At 32.9% G+C, this 6,000-nt stretch overlaps 1 non-coding gene across 2 annotated transcripts; it reads left to right on the top strand.

Moving 5' to 3' along the window:
• LOC117682719 (uncharacterized) lies at positions 1-1,694 on the top strand. Of its 2 annotated transcripts, XR_010712666.1 has the most exons (4): positions 1-336; positions 432-489; positions 638-759; positions 1,597-1,694. It is a non-coding gene; the product is annotated as an uncharacterized protein (transcript). The 2 variants fall into 2 exon arrangements; XR_010712665.1 differs by having other exon boundaries at positions 638-1,673.
• The last annotated feature ends 4,306 nt before the right edge of the window (positions 1,695-6,000 follow it).

The following is a 6,000-nucleotide window of genomic DNA, read 5'->3' as shown; positions in this document are numbered from 1 at the left end:
ACCGCTATGCTTTTTCTTATAAATTTCTGTTTCTTCTTTGGCGTCTTATCGCCATCATTAATAGGTTGTTCTACGGGGATAAATTTCAGAGACTTGAAGTTTGCTTACAGGAAAAAGATACCTTACTATAATGGAAACGAGACTTTGTTTAGCACAACCAGTCGGTCTTTCATCGCTTCATACGGACGATGTGCCGTTCAGTGTATCGAGGATCTGAGCTGCAACGCCTTAGAACTGTGTTCCGCATCAGGTGTTTCTGAGTGTAGGGCAACAACCGGTCTGATGAAGTCAGGGTTTCAAACAAACAGGATTGGGACGTGTAAACAATATGCAATGGTAAGATATTGGTTATGTCAAAGCAGAAATGTTTAGTTGACTTTAATGTTCACAAAAATTGATGTAACCAATTTCGTTGAAATTTACTTGTGCAGGACTTTTCTTGTGGGGACGACGCCTTTCCAGATAGGAGACAGGGTCTGTGTATATTTGGTAAGATATATCGTGCACCTAATATTCGAAATTGAAAATAACACAACAGTTATATTTCTCAAACTGTTTTCATGTTTTAATTGTTCCCTGTGCGCTGGATCGTTTTCACATGATTTCTTTTTCTCTCTCACAAAAATGACAATTTTAGACGACTGTTCAGACTGTGATTGTGTCAGACAATATAAGTCAATATCTGGAGGATATGGTTTGAACATTAACGGGAAGCTTGTGTTTGTTTTATGTGAATTTGAATCGAATCAAACCTGGACGGTAAGATACTTTCAATGATACAATAATACAGCCATGATGATTACTACATGGTTATTTTTATAAGAAATCGGTAAAGCTTACCAAGTGGTATTACTGTATAAAGTCTTATTTAAAGGGGAAATATTGTTATTTTTTGTCATATGTGATTTTTATTGTTTACTTATGCACATTTAAGTTGAAAGTTAAACGATTTACCAACATGTACATATAAACGCCGCCATTTAAATGGGCATGGTCACGATTTTAATCAAAAATTATTTTTCCGATTTTAACGATAACAATGCTTCTGTAAGGCATTTTCAATACGCAACCAAAACTTGAGTGTCATTCGTTGAGTTATAAGCGAGTTACAGAGCTTACTATTCTATGCTATGTAAACAAAGCTTTTGTTTACATATTGAATGTAGAAGTAAAAATACCCGTTTTAGCCCTAAAATAGCTGTGTTAAACGTCAGAAACAGTTTGTTTATGCTTAAAATGAAAAAGAAGATAGACAACTCAGCTTGAAAAAGATTTTTTACTGGTATATTTAACATATATAAACAAAAACAGGGCACGAGCCTTGTTTCCACGACAAAGAATTGCAAGCTCTGTATCTTGCTTATAACTCTAAGAATGACTCTCAAATTTCATTTGATAATTATACATTAAAAAAAGTATGCATTCCTAAAGCATTGTAAATAATAAAAACAGAAAAAGAAAATTTAACCAAAATCGAGACCATGCCCCTTTAAACAGCCGCTTGTCTGGAATTTCAGTCCAACCGTAATCGAACTTTTTTGCAACAGTAGTTTTAATAAAAAAATACGTTATCTAGCATAATTATATAAAACACAGGTTATTCAGAATAGACATAATGGATCTGTTGACTTCGGCAGAACTTGGCCAGAATACACAAATGGATTTGGATTTGTGCTAACAGAGTACTGGATAGGTGAGCCATCATACCGCACATGATTAATTCTAACCATCTTTTAAGAGTACACATATGTAAAGTACCCACACAGTGAAATACTATTGCAACGTTAATTGTGAAGTCGCAGTTTATCATTTCTCTATACTCCGATGCCTTTCTTTTGCATGTAACATTGATAGGAACTGAATATATCCATCGACTGACTCTGATGGGAATGATCACTATAGACTGACCGTTTCAGGATATTCCGGAACTGCGGGTACGATATGATAAAAACTTTTATGTTAGGATTTCTATTTACATTTACAAATGCGACAGTAACCAAGATTTTTTTCAAGACAATACTTGCAGGTTGAAGTCTAAAATACACTGTATATACACAAAGAGAACAGTGAAAATCGACACAACATGGGAGCAATCGATGACATTGGCGCATTAATGAATAATAAAATGTATATAGTTGACCTATCCCAATTTTTATATCTGGAGTTTTTATTGTAACCAGAAACCTTAAAACCCAGAAGTAAAATAGTCTTTACTACCAAATTTAAAAAAACTCTAAATTATAATATATTAGCGTCCCAAACTTCAAGCAAAATATAACGCTTTACAGGATTTATGAAATTGACCATATCAAGTTTGATTATGCGACAAACGTATTTTAATAGATCTTCGTTTAATTTTTAAACTGTTTTGTCACGAATGTATATTTTGTTATATTCATGTATGTACATGCATACTCATATTTATGTAAACACGTAATTTTTGTTTCGAAAAGATAGAAATGTATAAGTACCATTCAATTTGTAGGTGACAGTATGTCATCGGCTGTTGGAGATGATAAGGCTGATGGTGAGATGTTTAGTACAACTGATAAAGACAACGACCGAGCAAAATCAAACTGTGCTGCACAAGGGAGAGGGGGTTGGTGGTATGGGAAATGTACTTTTAGCAGCTTAAATGGTGAATATGACAATAACAGCAAGTTTAAAGGAATCAACTGGCAAACCTTTAGAGGAATGAGCTACTCGCTGAAGGCGTCAAAAATGAAGCTGAGGAGACCCTAGACTAAACTGATCAACTTAAAAGTGACGTTAAACAATTATAAATGGAAATTGTTTGTGATATACTTGATAATTTTTGACAAAGTTTGAAAAGAAATAACAATAGTATTACATTTTTGAAATCATAAAGGAATCGATGTTTGTGTAACCTTTTTTTTTTTAAATCTACCATATATAACATGATAATGCAGCATTTTTTTTATTTGTACGTGTCATATGTACCCAAAAGCTTATATGAATAATCTTACATGAATCATATATACGTATTATTGATACAAATTTTAGATTTCTATTAAAATCATACGTTCATTTCACATTAATGTATGCTGTAACATGTGAAAAAGAACGTTCCTTTATGTTGTATTGTTATGAGGTTGAACATGCGCAAAACATACTGCATCGACGATGACCCACGTGTGATTCACATCGATTCTCTCCATCATCACCCGTGGGTTTGAGGAAACACAATCGTTGCTAAAATTCTGTATTTTTCTTTAAAATAATAAGTGATATGCACTTAAATTTTTTTTATTTGTATTCATTTGTTGTTTTAATAATATCTGTATTAGAAATCATTCTCTTCAACGAACATACTTTTAATTATACTTTCATGTTAAATACTGAAATCTGATTGGATTAGACGCAGTTGGTAATCTGTTCTATTACCCTTAGCGTTAGCAACATACTTGTCAACGGGTAACACAACAAATTGTTACATGCTCGTAAATTATTAATTTCTTTATAAAAGCAGTAAAATTTTCTTAAAAATTAAGACATTCAGTATAATAAAATACATATTGCCTGTTTGGGAGGGTAACTGTTAAAATTGACACCCCGAGTAAACTATTGTCAACCGACGCCAAATAGGCACTATTTATATAATATAGCATTACAGAGACGGAATAGTTACGGTTTTGTTTCTTTATCATGAAGAAATATAATCCTTGCAATCAAGAACATACAATATGCGTACATGTCCTTTTTTCATTGTTGCCTCACTATCAAAGGACAAATTTAAAACGTTGATCATTTATAAAAAGAGATTAAACAATTGACTAATTTTTTGATGAGAATCACAATTGTTTCAGGGTTAAAGTTAAACAGTGCAAAGTCATTCGGAAGTATTAATAGTTAAAACACACACTAAATGTAAACATTTTTTGCGCAGATTTTGGTGTAATGAATTAAAAACAAATATTTCTTTTAAAAAATCAAAAAGCAAAGAATAAAAAAAAACCGAAAAAACAAAAAATAAACTTCGAAAATAAATGCAAAACAGCCGCGTACTAAAGGTACATCATACAGTTTTGATGTATGAATTATTAAATATATAATTGTTACATATAGTCAATTTACTTTTCTTGTTGTTCTGGTATTTACGCATGTAAAAGATTTATACATTTGCCTTTTAAGATGTATACTTTACAGACTGATGTGTAAATTAACTTTTCAAATTAATAAGTTATATAGTTTTAAAGAGTTTTCTAAAATTTTTACAAAGTAACTTGTAAATTTTATACAATTACGAAGTTTTATAAGTTTAAATCTTGCATATTAATATGTACAGTTTTCAAATTAAATGTTTTAAATTCATGTCAACAAACTCATAAAATTAGGGAAATCAGACATTTGCTTCTTTATCGAAGAGTGTAGGTAAAAACATTGTGAAACATCATATTTTGCATCCAAAGGCTTATGTGTCATTTAAGTGGCTGTACATACTTATTCAAACCACTTGTATGTATACGTACATAGATTGCAAGAACTCTCAAATTGGCATAAACCTTCCCAAAGTCAAGGATTAAGATCTGCATAAAGCGAACGAAAATTCACCATTTTAAAACTCACCCAACCGGGGCTTGAACTCACGACCTCTGAAATCAAGTTTTTTCTTGCCCAGATGGCCGTGTGGCTAGTGGTATTGTCGCTAACTGCTAGAAATTCGGTTTCAGAAGCCGTAAGTTCTATGGAGGGTAATCGTGTTAAAAAAATCCAGACATGTAAACTCGTAAATCCGAATATGCAATCTTGTTGATGTGTGAGCCCGAGTATGAATGAGTGTAATTTATATATCTTATAACCTAAAAAAAACTCAGAGATAAACACTTTAGAATTGACCCCACTGGCATTCAATCTAATTTTCCCTATAGATGCTTAATTGCAGCGGTAAAATGCTGATTTTTATTTTCATATAACCTGCTACTAAAATACACACTTTCCATCTTTAATCTCTGCATTTGTATTTCCGCTTTCTGAAATAACACGGCTGACATGTTACAAATTGACAAATGTAAAGTCTACAAGTTTGTCGAATATTAACATGACCTTATATGGAAACAGTGACGTCACTAATAGAAAAGGCTAGCTGCAGATAAAGGCATGCCGTAACCATGCCATTTCAAAGAAAGTATTATTTTTTGGAAAATTAAATTATGAGATTGGTTGTACATTTTATCAAATGAATGTATAAAAGATGCGAGTGAAGAATTCGATCGGCTTCAGATATCTTCTTAGAACTGAAAAAAATACAATTAATGACTTTGTTTGAATACACGTGTACAAAGAGAAAAATATTTACATCCACCAAGTATTATTCCCTCTATTTCTTAAGGAAACTTATAGTTAATTCATAGCTCTATAGAAACAGCCAGATTGAAATCTACACTCCCCGTTTATTGATTGGTCAAAATTTACAGCGGCTGAAACTGACAAGAAAGTGACAGGACCAAACTTGACACGCCCAGTTTATCGATTGGTCGAGACCTACAACTACCTAGGAAAAATCACAGATTGCACGAAATAATCATCACGATGTCAGACTCAAAGTCTCACAGGAGACGATTTGGCTGTTTCTTTTAGTTAACGTACTTACACTTACGTACATTAACATTTTACTTACTTTTCATAATTAATTTATCAATTGGCTAAAAGAAAGATGTTAATATTAACAATAAAATGCGTTCTTTGATGATTCATTCGGGTAATGAAGGGAGCGATCATTGCAGAAAAAATTTATATAACCCGCTTATGCGGGTTATGTATTTTTTCTGCAATGTCGCTACCTTCATACCCCGAATGAATCACAAAAGAAAGCATTTTATTGTTTAAATATACACATTTTTATACATAGGCGTCGGAGCCAGGGGGAGGGCTATGGGGGGCTTAGCCCTTCCCCCCCCCCACTTTTTTTCCCAAGTTAGACTTAACCATTAGCAACATAGCATCAGGGAGGGTACACCCCCCCCCCCCCCGCTATTTTCT

Source organism: Magallana gigas, chromosome 4 (assembly GCF_963853765.1).
Source record: "Magallana gigas chromosome 4, xbMagGiga1.1, whole genome shotgun sequence".
NCBI lineage: Eukaryota > Metazoa > Mollusca > Bivalvia > Ostreida > Ostreidae > Magallana > Magallana gigas.
This window is presented reverse-complemented; position numbering and strand designations above follow the sequence as displayed.